This window comes from Mustela nivalis, assembly GCF_964662115.1.
Source record: "Mustela nivalis genome assembly, chromosome: 11".
NCBI classification, from domain to species: domain Eukaryota; kingdom Metazoa; phylum Chordata; class Mammalia; order Carnivora; family Mustelidae; genus Mustela; species Mustela nivalis.
This window is the reverse complement of record NC_139030.1, coordinates 46,283,213-46,302,013: the sequence shown is the minus strand read 5'-3', so window position 1 is coordinate 46,302,013 and position 18,801 is coordinate 46,283,213. Positions and strand designations below refer to the sequence as shown.

The window sequence follows — 18,801 nt, the reverse complement described above, 5'->3', positions numbered from 1 at the left end:
TAAAACCCTTGGCTGTGTCTTCTAACTTGGTGAAAACAGCAGAGCAGCAGCAGTCCAAAGATCTTAAATCATCCTTGTGCATACACTCTGTTTTTCTGCTCTGGCTTTTACCCGCTAGAGGGGATAATGCATTGTCTCCGGGGAATTCAGAGGCTCTCCTATGTGCCTTATAGAATATGAAGGAGATTAAGTAATACAGACACATATAAAGTTCCGTGTATAGTAATTGACATTAGGTGCTCCATTAAACAATGAAATGCCACAGTGTACCAGTTCTTCAGGACATGTTGCCATGGATACCCAGTGTGATGGAGATGGGGAAAGAGTTGCTTAGGAATTCAACAATTTCATTTTGAGGTGGAGTGAAAAATAAACTGTCTAGAGATGAGAACCGTTAAACCAGTCACATATACAAATTGTTGTTTTCAGAATTGTCAATGAAAAGAAAAACACATTTCAAAATGAGTATCAATTAACAACCGTAGCCGGGCAGAATCCATCATTTCAGCTAGGAAGTGATGTGGCATTTAGATATTCTTAATAAGAGAAGGTATTTTAACCACAAATAAATAAATCTCAAAAAATCAAGCGGACAGAAGGATGACAGTAGGACAGTGGGAGGCAGGTCCCCTGAGGGTCTGCTTGGATGTGCTCGGTGTTGTGGACCCTCGGCTGGCCTATGGATTTATTGCAAAGCAACCGTTTGGGAAAGGAGCAAGTTTTAAGAACTAATAGAAGCAGTGGTAAGGATGGCAGCTAACTGGACTGATGTGGTTTCATGTCCTCCTCTGTGTCTGAGAGTAGTTTGCAACCAAGACCGATTCTAAACCCTCCATTTCCTAGAGACAGCCCCATGTCACCCCCAGCCCTCCCCAGGGGAATTCTCTCCAATGAATGCATTCCAAACCCAAGTCCCTGCAATGGGAGGACAGAGCTCCTGAGGAAATGGGGTTTGTCCAGCTGTATTCCCAACCCTGTAAATCTTCTTGACAATGGAAAGGGTTTTGTTTGTTTTGGGAATTGGTGCTCTCTTCTCTCCATCTCTGCTTCTCTTAATTCAAGTCATCATTATCTCCTTCCAGCATCTGGCTATCTTCCCTTTCTGATCCATCTGCCATATGGATACCAAATTTAAAATAAAATAAAAAAAAGAAAAGAAAAACAGATCAGAGCATGTCATTTCTGCAACAGAAGCTTTTGATAGTTCTCCATTACCCATAGAATAAATTCTAACCCCTTAATGTGACATTAGGCCCTTTAACAAAATTTTAACCCTCTCCTGCTACCTTCCCCTCCTGCAGGTTGTGCATCAGCTTCAGGAGAGGACAGAACGTTCTCCATTGCCTCCCCCTGGAAAGTTCAGTTTTCCTTCTGTGTTTTCACAGAACTCTTTTTACACCTCAGGGGAGCCCTTGTCTTGGGCTGCTTTTGTGAGCCTTTCCCCTTCTCTCATCCGGCTGTGGAGTGGTGTGGTTGGGAGGAGGACTCTGTGTAGTGTGGTGGCCAGAAACTCAGGCTTGAAAGTGGTCATCCTGGGGTAGAGTCTCTCGCAGCTGTTCCACTTATCCGCTTAGTGACCCAGGGCACATGACTTTCCCACCAAGTCTCACTTTCTTCATTTGCAAGCTGGAGAGAACATTGGTAGATCTCATATGCTTGTTAAAGGAACTGAAAGGGAGCATGGCCAGGAAGTATTTAGCACAGTGCCTCCCACATAGTAAGCTTTAGACATATGTTAGGAATATGCACCGTGAATTGCTTTTCATGTTTTCCATTTCCACCTCCCAGTGGCACTTTACATATAGTAGGCACTCGGAAATATTTATTGATGAGAAACTGTGGCTCATTTCAATAGAGTCCTCAGTAAGGTTTTAGTGTGAAGGTGATGAAATTTAAGGGATATTATTATTATTATAATTTTAAAGATTTATTTATCTGAGAGAGAGGACAGTGAGGGCGGGTAAAGGGAGAGAGGGAGAAAAGCAGATTTCACTAAATGCAGAGCCCCACCCCAGCAGATCTCACAACCCCGAGATCCTAACCCGAGCCACATCAACAGCCTCAAACTTAACCGACTGAGCCACCCAGGCGCCCCAGGAACATTATTTTTGAATGCTTTACCTAAATATTTGTGTATTCTAAGAGGAGGAAGTATGGTGAAGAATACATGTTTTATATGTAACTTCTAAATTTTAGGAGACCATCGCAAAATGATATAAACTTCTCAGAGTTTCTCACCCAGAGAGCTGAGGTCATTGTTTTTGTGCGTGGTCACAAAAGTACTTCGGATCTGAAAACAGATTGGGTCACATGTAGAAAGATGCTGAGCAATTGGGAAAGTCCAAGTGGATGCTGACTTCCTGGAAAAAGCTCTCACAGTCCGTGTTCACAGAAAGGACAAAGTGAAAGGAGAGTTGGTGTAAACCGTGAGAGTCAGTCAGGGGCCATAATGTCTTTGGTGCTTCAGAAGTGTAACTGCAGTGATAATACAGTGAAGAGACCAATGAAAGCACATCTTCATAAATTTAGAGCTTAAGGTTGAAAAGAACCTCATAAGTCCGGTCTTCCTAACTTTGGCCGCACAGCAGGATGACGTGGTGGGCTTGTTAACATGCTTGTAGCTTGGTCGTGCTTGCAGGATTCTGATTTAGCAGTTCCACAGCAGAGCCTAAGTGGGCGTGTGTGTGTGTGTGTGTGTGTGTGTGTGTGTGTGTGTGTGTAAGAAACGTTTAGCCCTGATGCAGCAGGACTGGTGTTGAGGAACCCCTGGTCTACCCTAACCAAGGAGTCTCAGGATGAGGTTATTTTCTCCATTGCCTGGTCATCTGGACACTTTAAATATCACTGATAATAGGAACCTTAGACCAAGGCACCTTTTTTTCCTTTCCTTTTCTTTAGTGTTGTTCTCTTTTAAAGGCCTTAACTAGTTTCAGTTAGAATTTGCTACCCTTTAACTTGGTCCGCTGATTCTAGTACTGTCTTACCACCTGTGCTGTGTGGATTGGGTCTGGTACATCTTCTGCCTGGCAGCCCTCAGATTATTTGGAGACGGCTGTGATGCACTTTTTAAACCTTTTATTTAGGCTGTAGCGCCCTCTTCATCCTTACTGTGCTGTGATTTCATCTTACTTCAAAGGCCATTTACTAAGGAATTAATCTGTGCCAGAACTGTGTGAGATGTTGGGGGGATCTTACAGCGGAACCTGGAGAGAGAAAACTTGCCGACAAACACCTTCCACACACAGGCAGTGGACTGAGGTGTGGGTTCCGGAGTCAGAATCTGGAATCCCTCACATAGCCACTTGACTAGCATAGTCCTTAGACGAGCTCTTTGTGCCCTGTGTCCTCAGGTCTCTTGGAAGGACACTACCAGCACCTACCTCAGAGTACCTTCGGGTAAGTCTAGGTTTTCGATGCAGTGCTTGGCATACAGCAAGTGCTCAGTACATCCTGGCTCAGAGACATGCTTAGGATTATAACAGTGATAGGAACAAAGAGGACGGAACACTATGTGGAAGGCAGAGTGTGTCTGGTGCTGTAGTAAAAGTACCGAAATAAGGTTTCCAGTGTACAGATCAGGTGAATGTGTACCCACTCTAACAAGTACGTGGAGAACGCCTAATCCTCATGGAATTAAATACGTTTATTCATGTCCTCTTCAACACTTACATTAATAATTTAGGTAGCACCTAACTCAGTATGATAATAGAAGAAATAATTGATGTTGAAAGGCACAATAAGATCAAGAACCTGGGCGCCTGGGTGGCTCAGTGGGTTAAGCCGCTGCCTTCGGCTCAGGTCATGATCTCAGGGTCCTGGGATCGAGTCCCGCATCGGGCTCTCTGCTCGGCAGGGAGCCTGCTTCCTTCTCTCTCTCTCTGCCTGCCTCTCCATCTACTTGTGATTTCTCTCTGTCAAATAAATAAATAAAATCTTTAAAAAAAAAAAAAAAAGATCAAGAACCTGAAAAGAATTCCACAGATGACAGCGATGAGCCAGGCGATGGGAATGCAGCATCTTAGACACAGACACTGGAAAGCTAAGTGTTAAGTAGACGGTGAGGAAACTATGGCTTCCCAGGAGCACACTTTATACTTGGCTTACTCTGAATTAAAGTGATGTATTTGCTGGAGAAGCTGGTGTGATTTTTTTTTTTTTTTTTTTTTAAGACTATGGTAAGAGAAATTTAGGAACCTGAACAATGCAGACCATGCCCTGTTCTTCTCTGTTTAAACTTTTAGAGCTTCTTCTACTTTGCTCTTATTGACTAGGCTGTAGGGTAAGTTAGCTAACTCTGGAACTTAGTTTCTTCATCTATAAAATGGGGATAATTCTGCTTAGTTATGTTTCTCTTGAATTGTAAGGATCAAATATAATGAAGGCAAGTGGTATTACTGTCACTCTGGAGAAATTTGTTGTATTTAATTCAAAACCCTTTTCCTTGATGTGACTGACAACATCTCTAGTTTTTATTAACCATCCAGAGTTTTAAATAACTGACATTTAAATTAACTAAAATTTTAGAGATTGCCGGGGCACCTGGGTGGCTCAGTGGGTTGGGCCACTGCCTTCGGCTCAGGTCATGATCTCAGGGTCCTGGGATCGAGTCCCGCATCGGGCTCTCTGCTCAGCGGGGAGCCTGCTTCCCTCTCTCTCTCTCTCTGCCTGCCTCTCTGCCTACTTGTGATCTATCTCTGTCAAATGAATGAATAAAATCTTTAAAAAAATAAAATAAAATAAAATAAAATTTTAGAGATTGTAGTACATACATTATTGTTCATCTTTAGATTCAGTAGAAATATGGGCATCGAAGTGGTTGATAAGTGGCGAATTATTTTCTACCTTTTAGTTTGTATATTCACTGACAATCCTAACTGTGCTAAACTGACCAAGATATTTTAGAAGTCGAACTGAATACCTTATCGGCGTCAGTGCTAAGATTATCTATAGCAAAGCAGCATGAACCTCCTCACTGAATAAGCTTGTGTTCCATTTTTAGGGAAAAAGGATACTGCAGCAATACAGGAAAAGAACAGGATGGTAGCTTCTTTTACCATCTTTGCTGCTGGTGACTTGTGCTTTTTATGGGGGGAAGGGGAGTGGGGAGAGAAGGCTCCTTTTTCCAGTTCTCTCTCTCTGTCCCTGTCTCTTTCTCTCTTATTCCACCATTATAACAACAAAAAATCATAATATGGAGATCAAGATCCTGGAGACTACCATTCTTCCTAATTACGTTTTAAACCCAAACATGAAACTTAGAATTCTTCTACACACAATATGACCATTTCCATCAGCCTTAAATTGGCATTTTGGATTGTGTTCTACGGAAGAGCCTTGGTGGAGAAGGAAAGAGAGGGTGAGAAAGAAAGGAAGATTCTAAATGACAGTCTTTTGAATAGTGTAAGTTCAATCCCTAAAACAAAAAGCAAGATCTCTTTTTCCCCTAAATAATGTGCTCTCCAGCTTCACCTCTCATCCTGAGAAACATGAAAGAGAAAGTAAAAGAGGTGACCCAAATCACAGAGTGCCTTTGATAGGAGAAATTCAGCTGTTTTGAACACTTACAATCAAAGGAAGTGGTTTCCCTAATTACATGAACTATGTGAAATCTCTCAGAATAGCTCTTCCACCCCAGGATTCCTTGCACTTTAGAAGTTTGCATAAAAGCTCACATGGAGAATCAGATGCAAAGTGTTTGATTCAGATTTTATTAGGCAGAAGAGTGCCCACATCCGTCCTGCGGTTTGCCAGCTGCTTAGGTTAGGACCACTATACCTGGTTTTGATGTGGATATCTTTCAGACCCGCAACATTAAGATCTTTGTTCTATCCTTTTCTTGCAAGAGGCACCACTTTTCAGGAGCAGTAGCTATGAAAATATTCAGGAGCTTGGTCTTCCCAATTTCTGTCTCTTAACCTGAAAAGGATCTTGGCCATGTTTGTGCACTTTGCATGGGAAAACACAATTTCCTGTGTTTGTTGCTAGGGAGTGTTAAACTGCTGGATTTTATTAAGCTCTTCATTACATTTTTAAAAAAATATTTTAAATACAATAATGATTTACCAGAAAATTTATATGCAGAATTCCCCATTTATTCTCAGAATCTAGAGTCAGGATCTGCCAAAACACTTGGCCTAAAGAATAATAGTGATTATGACTGTATTAAATCTTTTGTATTTTGATAGTCACCTTGTTATTGAAGCATACAGTGTGGTGCAGGTGTGTAAGGAAGAGAATTATAAATATCCCAAGTTCTCTATTTGGGGAGGCAGGCTCAAGAAGACAGAAGCATCCATTTTAATTAAAATGTCAGCTTGAAAAGATCTTTTTCTGGGCGAGTAATTTTATGTGTAAAGGAGATTGTCTAGTAATCATATATAGCAGTAAAAACTGGGTATGGGTTTTTTTTTTGTCTCTTTCAGTGAATAGGTGTGTTGCTATTACTGTATTTTATATTCTGTTAAAAATCTGTGGGTCCTAAGAAACAAATGGGAGTGTATGAGCAGAAACAGAAGGAAATTTGATTTAGTCTAGTGTTTAAAGTACAGTAGTGACTTAAACTATAACCCACATAAGATTTTCTAATACTAAGACTCCTGGCTCTTGGGCAGCAAGGATTAAGTAAAAGAAAGTAAAAGTGCTCTTCCATCAGTCAACCTATAAAAATTTATTTGAACAATTACACAGCCATTTCTTTCTACTTTAACAGTTCTCATTTATTTAGGTAAATAAATATTTGTAATTTTAGGATATTTAAAAATCTCAAAGTGTTCATGATTGAACTATGAGATTCCTTCTTTTCTTCTGAACTCATAATTATGGATGGCTTAAGATTTAGCTATTTTGTGTATAGTCCAGTCAAGATAGTAAGAGAAAGGGGATTTGCAAAATGATGGAGGATTGATATTGTGGTTAAGGGTTTTGCTCAGTGGATAGATTTGCACATAATTGCGGTAAGGTCTGTTATCTTGGAAATCTATTACAGTACTCAAACTGAACTTTTAATAGCTATTTTAGTCTGACTGTCCCAAACCTCCATTCTAAAAATCAGGAATTTGAGGTGCCTGGGTGGCTCAGTCAGTTAAGGGTCTGCCTTCAGCTCAGATCATGATCCTAGGGTTCTGGGATCGAGTCCTGCATCAAGCTTCCTGCTCAGCGGGGAGTCTGCTTCTCCCTCTGTCCTTCCCCCTCAGGCTTGCTTGCTCGCCAACCCCCTCTCAAATAAATAAATAAATCTTTTAGAAGAACCTTAATAAATCAGGAATTGCAAGTGCAGCATAGTTATGTTGGGTAGCAATGAATCCTATCGCAGAGCCTGGGTCTTTGCTTCGTTGGTTTGGAGATCCCCTCAGGAGCTCGCTGTCAAGTTCCTACTGTGTGTACTGGATTTTAAATGACATTCAGCTGCCTACCCGAGGCTTGTTCTATGAAGGAAGGTTAAATATGCTCCAACAATAGGCATCTGATAGCTTTTTAACATTAGCCCATTTAACATTCGCTTTTCTTCATAGTGTTTCTAGCAACTAGGGAAGTAGCACCACATAAATAACTTCTGTTAGGGTTTCAACCCAGTATCCTTTGCATTATCCTCGAATAATAGTGTTACTCAACTAGTACTTCTCCCATTTAGAAAGCACTTTTATGTCATTTCCTTTACAAATGATGGGACAGGTTTAGTATAAATTATCCCAAAATTTATACAGGAGAACAGAACTTGATCTCAGGCTTTCTGGCTCTGTTTACCCTTGATGGAACCTCAGCTTTGGAAAAGAGCTTACTCTACCGTATTTCTGATGCCCAAATCTCCTCTGCAGCATTCCTGTTACAAATAAGCATTTTGCTTCTGTTTGACTTCTGATTACTAATGATGGAGAACTCATTAACCTCCTGGGACAATCCATTTCATCTTTGGAAAACTGACCATCAGAAAGCTCTTCTCTAAATTATTCTGAGTCTGTACCACATGCTAACAGTTTTGGCCCAGCATTAAAGGAATAATGTAATACTGTAATGTGATTTTTTTGAAAGAATATTAAAATTATACTTGGGAAACTCTTACTAAGTGATATTTATTAAGTGTCTAATTGTCCCCTAATCCTTATCTTATTAATAAGTACTGTAATTCCATTTATTGTGACATTTAAGGTTTCTGCAAAATTTTTGAAGTTTTTTTTTTCTTTTGAAATCTTTTCCTAGTATTAAAAGTGACCAGTTCTTTCTTAAATAAAGGAACATAATTTGGAGATAGTATGCTAATAATAGGAAACTAGATTTCTAAATAGTTTCTCTTATTTGATGCACTTCAGTATCATGGCTCTTCTTTCAGCTTCTATCTTTATCTGTTTGTTCACTGTGCTGTGCTTATAACCAGATATTTCCATGTTATGTTTATTTTCCAGATTTGATTTTTTATATTAAAAATGATGCATGTTCGTTCTAAAAAAAAAAAAAATCAAACATTATAGCAGCCCATAAAGAAGAAAAGCATTTCTCTTCCCTATATTCTTATGCTCTAAAACTTATCAGTGTATGAATAACTTTCCATATTGATTATTTTCTCTGCATTTCTCTGCTTTTCTAATATTTTTCCCTTCATAAAAATGGATCATATTTCCAGGAAGGGCAGCATGAGGGAAATTTGTGATAGAAGTGTCTGTATCTTGACTGTGGTGGGGATCACTTGAATATAGGTATGATAAAATTGTTTAGAACTTAAACACACACAACTGCCTATAAAACTGGTGAAATTGGAATAAGATCTGTGGAGTATATCATTGTCAATTTCCTGATTATGCTACTGTGCTATAGGTGTGCAAGATATAAACTTATGGGTAAAGAATATATGGGATTTTACAGCTGCAGAGTTACCTCAAAATAAAAAGTTAAAAACTTGGATCACACTGTTATATGTATATACTATCTTGAAATTTGGATTTTTAAACTTAGTATATTGAGACACTATGTGGCTATGTATAGAGCTCTTTCATTTCTTTTTGTAGCTTTTATATATTGTGTTTAAATAGCATTTATTTACTCTTACTTATTATAGCAAATTATATTCTTGGCCCATGTACAATAAAAAAGTTATTGGAGATGTGGAGAAACATGAAAATGTTTTACTGGAAACTCTGAGATGAGCCAGATGTTGTAATTAGCAGACAATCTAAAGCAACTTTTATTAACAGGTTCAAGACCTTAAAGGAAAACATGGCCATGATGAAAGAACAGAATGGGAAATTTAGCAGAAAGAAAGGAACTAAAAATTCTAGGCATGAAAAACTGCAGTCTTTGAAGTGTATGTTTTATTAGATGGGACTTAATAGCAAATTACGGAAGCAAAAGGAAGTGTCAATATATATATATATAAACAAATTAATAGAATTGGTCAAATCTGAAGAGCATGGGGAAAAAAGACTTAAAAATTTAAAACTCAGGAATGTGAAACAATATGAGTCAGTCTGAAACATGTAATTGGACTCCCTGAAGGAAAGGACAGAGATATGAACAGAAAAAAATTGAAGAAATGATAAAGTGTCCCAGCTTTGGTGGAAAACATATAGGTCCTAAAATCGTTTTGATTTTAGTATAAATCGTTTTGCCTGCTTTCACCATTTGTGTTTGGTGTTGTACTGGAAGGCCTAGTCAGAGCAGTAGGATAAGAAAAAGAAGCAATGCTAAAGATTGGGAAGGAAGAAGTAAATCTGCCTTCATTTGCAGATGAAATCATTATTTACATAGAAAATTTTAAGTGTTCAACTCTTAGAAGTGATGGGTTAATTTAGTAAAGTTACGGGAAACAAGTTGATTATATTGCTATATACTAGGAGCAAACCATTCAAAAAATAAAATTTAGAAAACAGTTTATTTAGAATAGCATGAAACAAAAAATACTGAGAAATAAATTTAATGGCAGGTATGAAAAAGTTTCCATGCTGAAAACTACAAAACAGTGCTGAAAAAAATTAAAGATGATCTAAATAAGACAGAAATCATGTCCATGGATTGTAAAACACACTATTGTTCATCTATCACTTTCCCCTAAAAGTTGATTTGTGTAAGAAGAACATAGTTGGAAGATTCACACTTGATTTCAAGAGTTCTTGCAAAGGCCCAGTAATTCAGATGGTGTGGTATTGGCATACAGGCAGAAACGTAGATTGATGCAACAATTTCAGATTTAGCCCCCCAAATATTGATGTCAGTTGAATTTTAATAAACATGCCAATTCAATTAAATGCAGAAGAGGAAATATTTTTAGTAAATATTTCTGTAACAGTAGGCATACATATTTTAAAAACTTAACTCCTACTTTACACATACACAGAAGTTGTTTTAAGATCCTTTATAAACCATAATGTAAAAGTTAAAATGGTAAAGTTTCTATAAGAAAAGGAATATTTTATAATCTTATGACAGCCAAATACAGCACTGTATTTTTTTAATGATTTTTCTTAACATTTTCTCTAGCTTACTTTATTGTAAGAACACAGTATATAGTACACATATACAAAATATGTGTTAATCGACTGTCTACGTTATGGTAAGGTCACTGGACAACTGTAGGCTATTAGTAGTTAAATTTGGGGGGAGGGGTGTCAAAAATTTATCAACACAAAGACAGTGGGTACACCAATCCCTGCATGGTTCAAGAGTCAGCTGAATATAGACAATCAGTAAGCATGCATGAAAGTGCTCAATGGTATTCATCATTAGGGAAATGCAAACTAAGACCACAATGAGATTTATTTCACACCCACTAGAATGGCTAAAATGTTTAAAACCAGCAACACCAAATATTGGTGAGAATGTAGATTAGCGCCTTCTCATACTGTTGTTTAGGGGACTGTGGAATGGTATGACCACTTTGGGGTGTTTTTGCCTGTTTCTTCAAAAATTCACCTACCCTACCCTATGATCTAGCGATTCAACTTATAGATATTTACCCAAGTGGGATGAAAACGTATGTTTAAAAAAGACTAGTATAAGAATATTTACAGCATCTTTAGTGATAATAGCTCAAAATTGGGAATAACCCACATATTCATTAACAGGAAGATGGATAAATAAACAATATTGATAAAATGGAATTCTAATTAGCAATAAAAAGAAAGAACTGATAAATGCAGCAACATAGATGAATCTCAAAAACATACTGTGTAGTAAAAAATCGTACCTGTGGTATGATTCCACTTATGTGAATTTTAAGAAAAGGCAAAACTAATCAATGGTGCTAGAAAACATGGGGCGCCTGGGAAGCTTAGTCAGTTGAGTGTCTGCCTTCGGCTCAGGTCATGATCTCATCCCAGCCAGGGTCCTGGGATCGAGTCCCGCATCCGGCTCTCTGCTCAGCATGGAGCCTCCTTCTCCCTCTGCTTCTCCTGCCTGCTGCTCCCCCTGCTTATGTTCTCTCTCTATGTCAAATAAATAAAATTCTTAAAAAAAAAATGGCACGAGAAAACAACATTTCTGGGGCACCTGGGTGGCTCAGTTGGTTGAGCAGCCCACTCTTGATTTTAGCTCAGGTCGTGATCTCAGGGTCGTGGGATGGAGCCCCGCATGGGGGGTCCAGGCTGTGCGGGGAGTCTGCTTGAGATCCTTTCCCTCTCCCTCAGCCCCCCACCTGCTCATGTACCCCCTCTCTCTCTAAAATAAATCTTTTTTTTTTTTTTTAAATGAAAACAGTGCCTTTGAGGGGTGGAATTGACAAAAGGGCACATGGAAAGATAGAAATAGTCTGTATCCTAATTAGGATGAAACACAAATGCCTACATGTATCAAAGCACTTACATTATTCATTTAAGATCTCTTTATTTTATGATACATACATTTTACCTTTGCTAAAAAACAAAGTTCAGTTTTTTTAAAAAGGCAAAAGAATAAGCCAGGCAAGTCTGTTGCCTTTTAAAGGGCTTCTCCCAAATCACCAATTAGTAATTTCATATGTATAAATATGTGCGTGTATATTCATGTATGTAAAACTGAATATGAAATTATAATCTGCACACCATGTACTCCATGCATTTAAAGTGTATAATTAAATGGATTTTAGTACATTCATACTTACGCAGTTATTACCACAATCACTTTTAGAGTATTTTCACCCCAAAAAGAAATCCGAATCCATTTGCAGTAATTTCCCATGTTCCCTCAGCTCCCCCACAACTGAGCCCTGAGCAACCACTAATCTACTTTCTTTTTCTATAGATTTGCCTTTTCTGGATATTTCATATAAACAGAATTATATAATATTTGACTTTTTGTGACTGGCTTCTTTGACTTAGCATGTTTCTGGGCTCATCCATGTGAGCATATCTCTACTTAAATGGGTTCCTGGACCTAATTCCAGTGTGCGGAGGGATTGTTTCCACACATACCGCATGCAATTCGTGGACACCAGTAGGGTGTCCTCCCATGCAACTCAATTCTGACACAGTCTACCTGGAGAGAGCAGCAAACACAGGCTAAGCCCAGGTTTGACTGACTGACTGCCAAGTCAGAGGTTTCCGTGACCCCCTGCTTGGGTTCATTTAATTTGCTAGAGCGGCTACTAGAACTCAGAAAAACATTTTTACTTCCTAGGTCGTCTGTTTATTATAAAAGGGTATCAGCCAGGAACAGCTAGATGGAGGAGATGCACAAGGCAAGGCCCTGTGAGGCTTCCTTCCCCTCGTCAGGCCTGTGCTCTCCCAGCCCTGTTCACCAGCCTGGAAGGTCCTTAACCCCGTCCTTCTGTGTTACGTGGAGGCTTCAGTACACGGGCCTGATTGATTAAGTCATTGGCCACTGGCAAATGATTCACCCTCCAGCCCCTTTCCTTGGTCAGCAGGGAGGGGAGTGAAGGTTCTAACCCTCTGTTCACGTGATCATGTCCTGTCGTTGGCAGCCAGCCCCCAACCTTAGTTGCTTTCCAAAGTCACCTCATTAATATAACAAAGACCCCTTTCTCATTCACTCTCCTCAGTAAGGAAATTCCGAGGGTTTTAGGAGCTCTACGCCAGAAATGAGTAAGAAGACCTAACATAAATACTCATTATAAATCATGGTATCATGTACTGTCTTCCTTTTTCCTGTCAAATACACCATTCAAATGCCACGTTTTATTTATCTGTTTATCAGATGATAGACATTTGGATCATTTTCTGCATTTTGGCTATTAAGAATAATGCTGATATGAACATTCGTGTGTGGACACAGGATTTTTCTTTTCATGCCACTATTCCTTGGAGTAGAATTGCTGAGTCACACGGTAGCTCTATGTTTATTGTTTGAGTAACCGTCAGTACTGTTTTATATTCATACTAGAAGGGCATAAAGGTTCTAATTTCTGGATAAATCATTACCAACACTTGTTACTCTCTCTCTCTCTCATATATATATATATATATATATATATATATATATATATATGTATATACATACATATATACATATATATTTAAAGATTTTATTTATTTATTTGACAGAGATCACAAGTAGGCAGAGAGGCAGGCAGAGAGAGAGGGGGAAGCAGGCTCCCTGCTGAGCAGAGAGTCTGATGTGGGGCTCCATCCCAGGAATCTGGGATCATGACCTGAGCTAAAGGCAGAGGCTTAACCCACTGAGCCACCCAGGTGCCCCTCTTTTTTTTTTTTTTTTTAATTAATTATTGTAGCCGTTCTAGTGGCTGTGAAATGGAATCTCATTGTGGTTTTGATTTGTAGTTTCCCCGTGAATGCTGGTGTTGAGCATCTTTTCATGTGCGTCTTGGCCATTTGAATATCTTTTTTGGAAAACTGCTATTCAGATTCTTTACCTATTTTTAACTGGGTCATTTGTCTTTTTATTACTGAGTTGTGAGAATTTCTATATATTCTAAATACAAGTCCCTTATCAGATATATGATTTACAAATGTATTCTTTCATTCTCTGAGTTTCCTTTTTCATTTTCTTCACGGTGTCTGTTGAAGCACCGATTTTTTTAACTTTGATAAAGTTCAATATACTGATTCTTTTGTTGCTTGTACTTTCAGTGTCAGATCGAAGAAGGCTTTGCCTGACCCAGGATCACAAAGACTTACTCTCATATTTTCTTCTAAAATGTTTTGTAGTTTCAGTGCATTGTTGGGTTTATGATCCATTTTGGGTTAATTTTTGTGTATGGTATGAGAAAGGACGTCCAACTTTATTCTGTGTATGTGTGTAGTAGCTTCTTCCCTCTTTTAGCCAGAACTCTATTCCCATGGTCACGTACAGCGAGGAGCTGGTTGGGAGGTGACAGGTATGCTTGGGGCCTGGCCGCCGGAAACAAAGCAGCCGGCAGCGGTTGTCATGGCAGGTGCCGCCTTCACCTTGGACTCAAAAGACTATGCTACCAGACTCAGAAGGAATGATTCGAACCTGTGGGAGATACCAATTTGATCAAGAAACATTCTGTAACTGGCTTCAGAAAAGACTTAACAGAGTTTTCTGGATTTTATTTGTTAATATGGTTTTCCTGAAGATAATGCAGAAAGCTGAAACAGATTGCTATTTATTAAAAGCACAGAATTTACTCTTTCTTGTGCCTCTGCTCAGCTATTTGTCCCACTAATCTCTTTTTCTCTTTGTCGCTTTCCCCGCCCCGTCCCTGCCCAACCCCCACCCACACCCGTATGGGAGTTCTTGTCTGCCAGCTTTACATTATATTTAATGGGTTTGACACACGTACTGTTAAGTGGACACTTTGGCCTCTACTAAAAAACAACCCACTGTTCTCCCTGGCTCTTGGGTCATAGAAACTTCTTAACACTTCTTAGTCAAATGTTCTGCTGTGAGAAGCAAGAGGTTTTGTCTCTTTCAGTACAGGCTCTACCCGAAAGCCTTTTACTTCCTTTTATTCTCTAAAGCAGTTGACATTGATTCATGATTTCCTGGTATCAGTAGGATGAGTTGCATGAGTAACCCGGATCTGGTGGAGCCTTCTCCCAGGCACGTTTAGCAAGCTCAGTGCACTGAGGATGAGGCTAGGCATCACTTCCCTGCCCCCCTTCACCACAGATCATCTTTTCTTACCTCCTAATGGTGCTTGGAAGCTGTGTACAGACTGTGTAACAGGAAATGAGTATTTGTGACTTTGCTGGTTTCTATGGAATGTCCCCTCCTGAATTTCCCCTCTTGGGTTCCTTGGTTGTGTTTCTCTGTGGCGCAAGATTGATATTTGGTGATGAAGTGAACCGGAGGTGCCTCTGCCTTCACTCTGTCTCTTCTTGCCTGTCCTGCTCTCCTCAATTGAGCTGCTCATGCTGACTGAGTTGGTTAGAACAAGATGTTCATGAAGATGTGGTCAAGCTAACTTGTTAAAGAGAAAATAAAATCTGAAGCTGTAGAATTCAGAATCCAAAGCAAATGTTGAAGACGCTTAGAGCTGATCACAGTGTAGGGTAAGTCTAAATGTTTGTAATGATCATGCTCGTAACCAGTATTTGGAGCTTAATACATTCCAGGCAGCTCTCTTGGTGCTTCACATGCATGAATTAATTTAATGCATAAATTCATATAATGCATAAACAATAGTTAAGTCTATTCTAAAGCTCCTTTTCATTTTACATTTTACAAATTAAAACCTCTTGACATGGGGCACCTGGGTGGCTCAGTGGGTTAAGCCTCTGCCTTCGGCTCAGGTCATGATCTCAGGGTTCTGGGATCAAGCTCTGCATTAGGCTCTCTGCTCAGCAGGGAGCCTGCTTCCCTCTCTCTCTCTGCCTGCTGCTCTGCCTACTTGTAATCTCTCCCTCTCTGTCAAATAAATAAAACCTTAAAAAAAAAAAAAAAGACCCGTGACATGCAGCCAGAGGAGACTAGGGAAACGGGACAGCTTCACGTGATATGGCGCCCCAGAGTGGGTCCCCAAACACATGGAGGACAGTAACGGAGACCCAAGGGAACTCCTAGGTCACTCAGTTCCAGTAAAGTGCTGTGCTAACAGAAGCTGTCACCTGAGCGAGGGCCATCCTCAGGTCTGTGCCTCTCTCAATCTACTCTCAGTCTAAAACCCAGCCTTCCTCTGAGTCTAAAAATTACTCCAGAATACTGTTTATTTTTTAAAATTTTATTTTATAAGTTTTCCCTATCCCCTAGTCCAGAGGTTTATACTAACATTCAAAAGGCTAGGTAGCTTGCTGTCTACACCTGGGGGTGTGGGGAAACCGGACCTGGGACCCCAGTCCATGCATTCCCAGCCCAGTGCCTGTATTCACTCCTGCGTCAGTAGGAACACACTGCTTCCCACGGCAGCCTCCCCATGAGTAGTATCTTCATTTTACAGCTAATAGATCACTATGATCTGTGTTTTCTACTGGAAAAATAACCCAAAAAAAGCATGTTTGCCTTTGACATTGAGCCACTGGCCCCTCCACATTTGAATGGAGAATATAGTACATATTTGATTAAACCAATACAATAGAAACCTCACTAGGATGAATGATGACAGGTGTTTGGCAAAAAAGCGTGGTGGCATGGTGGGGTCTTCTGTGACCTCTGACTCAGAAACCTGAGGAGGGGCAGAAAATAGAAACAAGAGCATGGCCCCATCAAATTCCGACCCGTTCCACAGGTGCAGTAATTGGGAGGCTAGTGAGGCTAAGGTCAGATTCCTTACGCTGGGAGTGGCAAAGAGAAGTGATGTTCAGTGTCTTTCAGCTTGGCACTTGATGTTTTAAAATAGTAAGGGACTTGAGGAGATTTATTTTGAGGCTTGAAGAATCAGGCCTAAGACCTATGGTCTTCTTGGTGTGTTTTGTTCTTTGAATTAGAGGTTCTTCCGCCGGATATGATGATGACCGGAGTGCGCTGGATGGCTTACACCTTTCTCTTTACTGATGCTGTCATCACCAGACTCTCTGGTCTGTGCTCTGTCCTGCCCAAACCTGTGCTTTGGCCTCTTTCTTTTACGAGCTTCACTGTGCCGTTGCTGTCAGTGTTTGGATCTGTTTGCCAGCAACTCGTAGTCCTAGCTGGTGTTCTATATATCCGAGTTCAGTTCTGTGTATCTTTTAACGTTTTTTTCTCTGAAGTGCTCTCAATACAATCCCTAGCACCTAACATTTTTTTTTTCTTTTTAAAGGATTTTATTTATTTCTTTGACAGACAGAGATCACAAGTAGTAGGCAGAGAAGCAGACAGAGAGAGAGGAGGAAGCAGGCTCCCTGTAGAGCAGAGAGCCCAATGTGTGAGGCTCGACCCAGGACCCTGGGATCATGACCTGAGCCGAAGGCAGAGGCTTTTAACCCTTTGAGCCACGCAGGCGCCCCTAGCACCTCACATTTATTGGGGAAAACCAGGTGCCTAGCATGTACTTTCCACTTAAATTTGGTCCTCACAGCTAGTTTAAGTAGGTATCAGCTTTCTTCATTTTACAGATAAAGACCAAGCTCGGTGACATCAAGAGACTTGCAGGGTCATGGAGTTCATACCTGGTAGCGCTGATATTTAGCCCCAGCAATTTCTGACTCCAGGGTAACCAGACGACCCTTCAGCTTTGCCCCAGAACCACCCTCTGGGATTGAGTCCAAATCCTGGCTGCTCCCTTGAGCCACGTTTGACTCACCTGAGAAGCTTCCAAGAAGCAGCCATGCCTGGGCCCCTGCCCTGTACTAAATACATCAGATTTAAGGCAGAATGTTAGTGTTGAGAAGACTGTAGAGCATTCATTATGTCCTTTTTACCTACAGATATTGACATTTTATCCAAAGGTAAGCTGACCCCAGATCACATGGTTGCCCAGTGTCAGAAGAAAGACTAGAATGCAGATCTCTTGATTGTGATTCTGGAGTTTTCTCCATACTCAGGTCAAATAAATATGTTTGAGTATTTGCTGTGTACAGAGTACACAGTACTGTCTGTATACTAGGCACATGTATCGTCATAGGTGAGTTTATTTATCCATATGTAACATCTAGAAATATGTGTGCATGTACATGTGTACATGTACAACCCATGCACAGCCATGTGGTTTTGGAAATCGATATTCATTTGTGAGGGAGGCAGTATTGCATCACGATTGAACTCCTGGTTTGAATTTTGGTTTAATCACTTCCTATACTATGGGAAGGTTACTTAATCTCTCTGTTCTTTGGTTTCTTAGAAATAAAGCAGGGATAGTAGTAGTGCTTACTTCATGGATTAAGTGAGCTCATGGGTGGGAGGTGATGAGACAGTGTTGATGTGCAGGAAGCTTTCCATTAGCATCAGGTAGAGTAATGCATGAGTAAAGGTTTACTCAGCTTATAGCTTCTGGAACTCCATGGTTACTACATCTGTTGCCTACAAAAGAATTATGATAATGATACTATTTCTGTGACGTGGGTCATCTGTATGAAATCCCTTTCTCTCAGCCTTAAAGACACAGGTGTACCTTTCTGGAGACCCTTAACAGGGTCTGTACACTCAAACTTTATAGTTCACAGTCTCCGTTCTGTCTTCTAAAACACGGTGATGTTCTGATATATTTTCTTCTTTATCTCTGGGCCCACTGTTACATCCCAGCTATATTCAGCCATGACTTTCTTTGTGTCTAGTTAAATGCTGTGGGCTGTCAGAGCTTGCTCTGATTGATGTAGGTTGGTATCTGGTTTTATATTTATTTATATGCAAAACAATTGCAGCTTGTCTCTTGGGAGTGCTATGTAGTTGATAGTTTTATTCAGAAAATCTTGAATTATTTTCTCTTGGACTTAAAGTCTTGTACGTGGGAAAAGTTCCACCTAGAGAACTCCACATATCAACTGAGGCCTGCCCCTGATCTCTCCGGGGTCTTGTGCACCGTTGCAAGACATAAAAGGAATC

The 18,801-nt window shown here is 40.0% G+C and overlaps 1 protein-coding gene across 6 annotated transcripts in view; it reads left to right on the top strand.

Annotated features, from left to right (window-relative positions):
- The window catches only part of MAP3K20 (mitogen-activated protein kinase kinase kinase 20), a 178,723-nt gene that overhangs the window by 47,143 nt on the left and 112,779 nt on the right, over positions 1-18,801 (top strand). The window contains exon 1 of one of the 6 annotated variants that reach the window (XM_082689577.1): positions 3,303-3,396. The exons of the other annotated variants lie outside the window; for them this stretch is intronic. The gene's annotated coding sequence lies outside the window, so the exon portion shown is untranslated. Of the gene's footprint in view, positions 1-3,302; positions 3,397-18,801 lie in introns of those variants that run through there. 6 annotated transcript variants of the gene reach the window in all.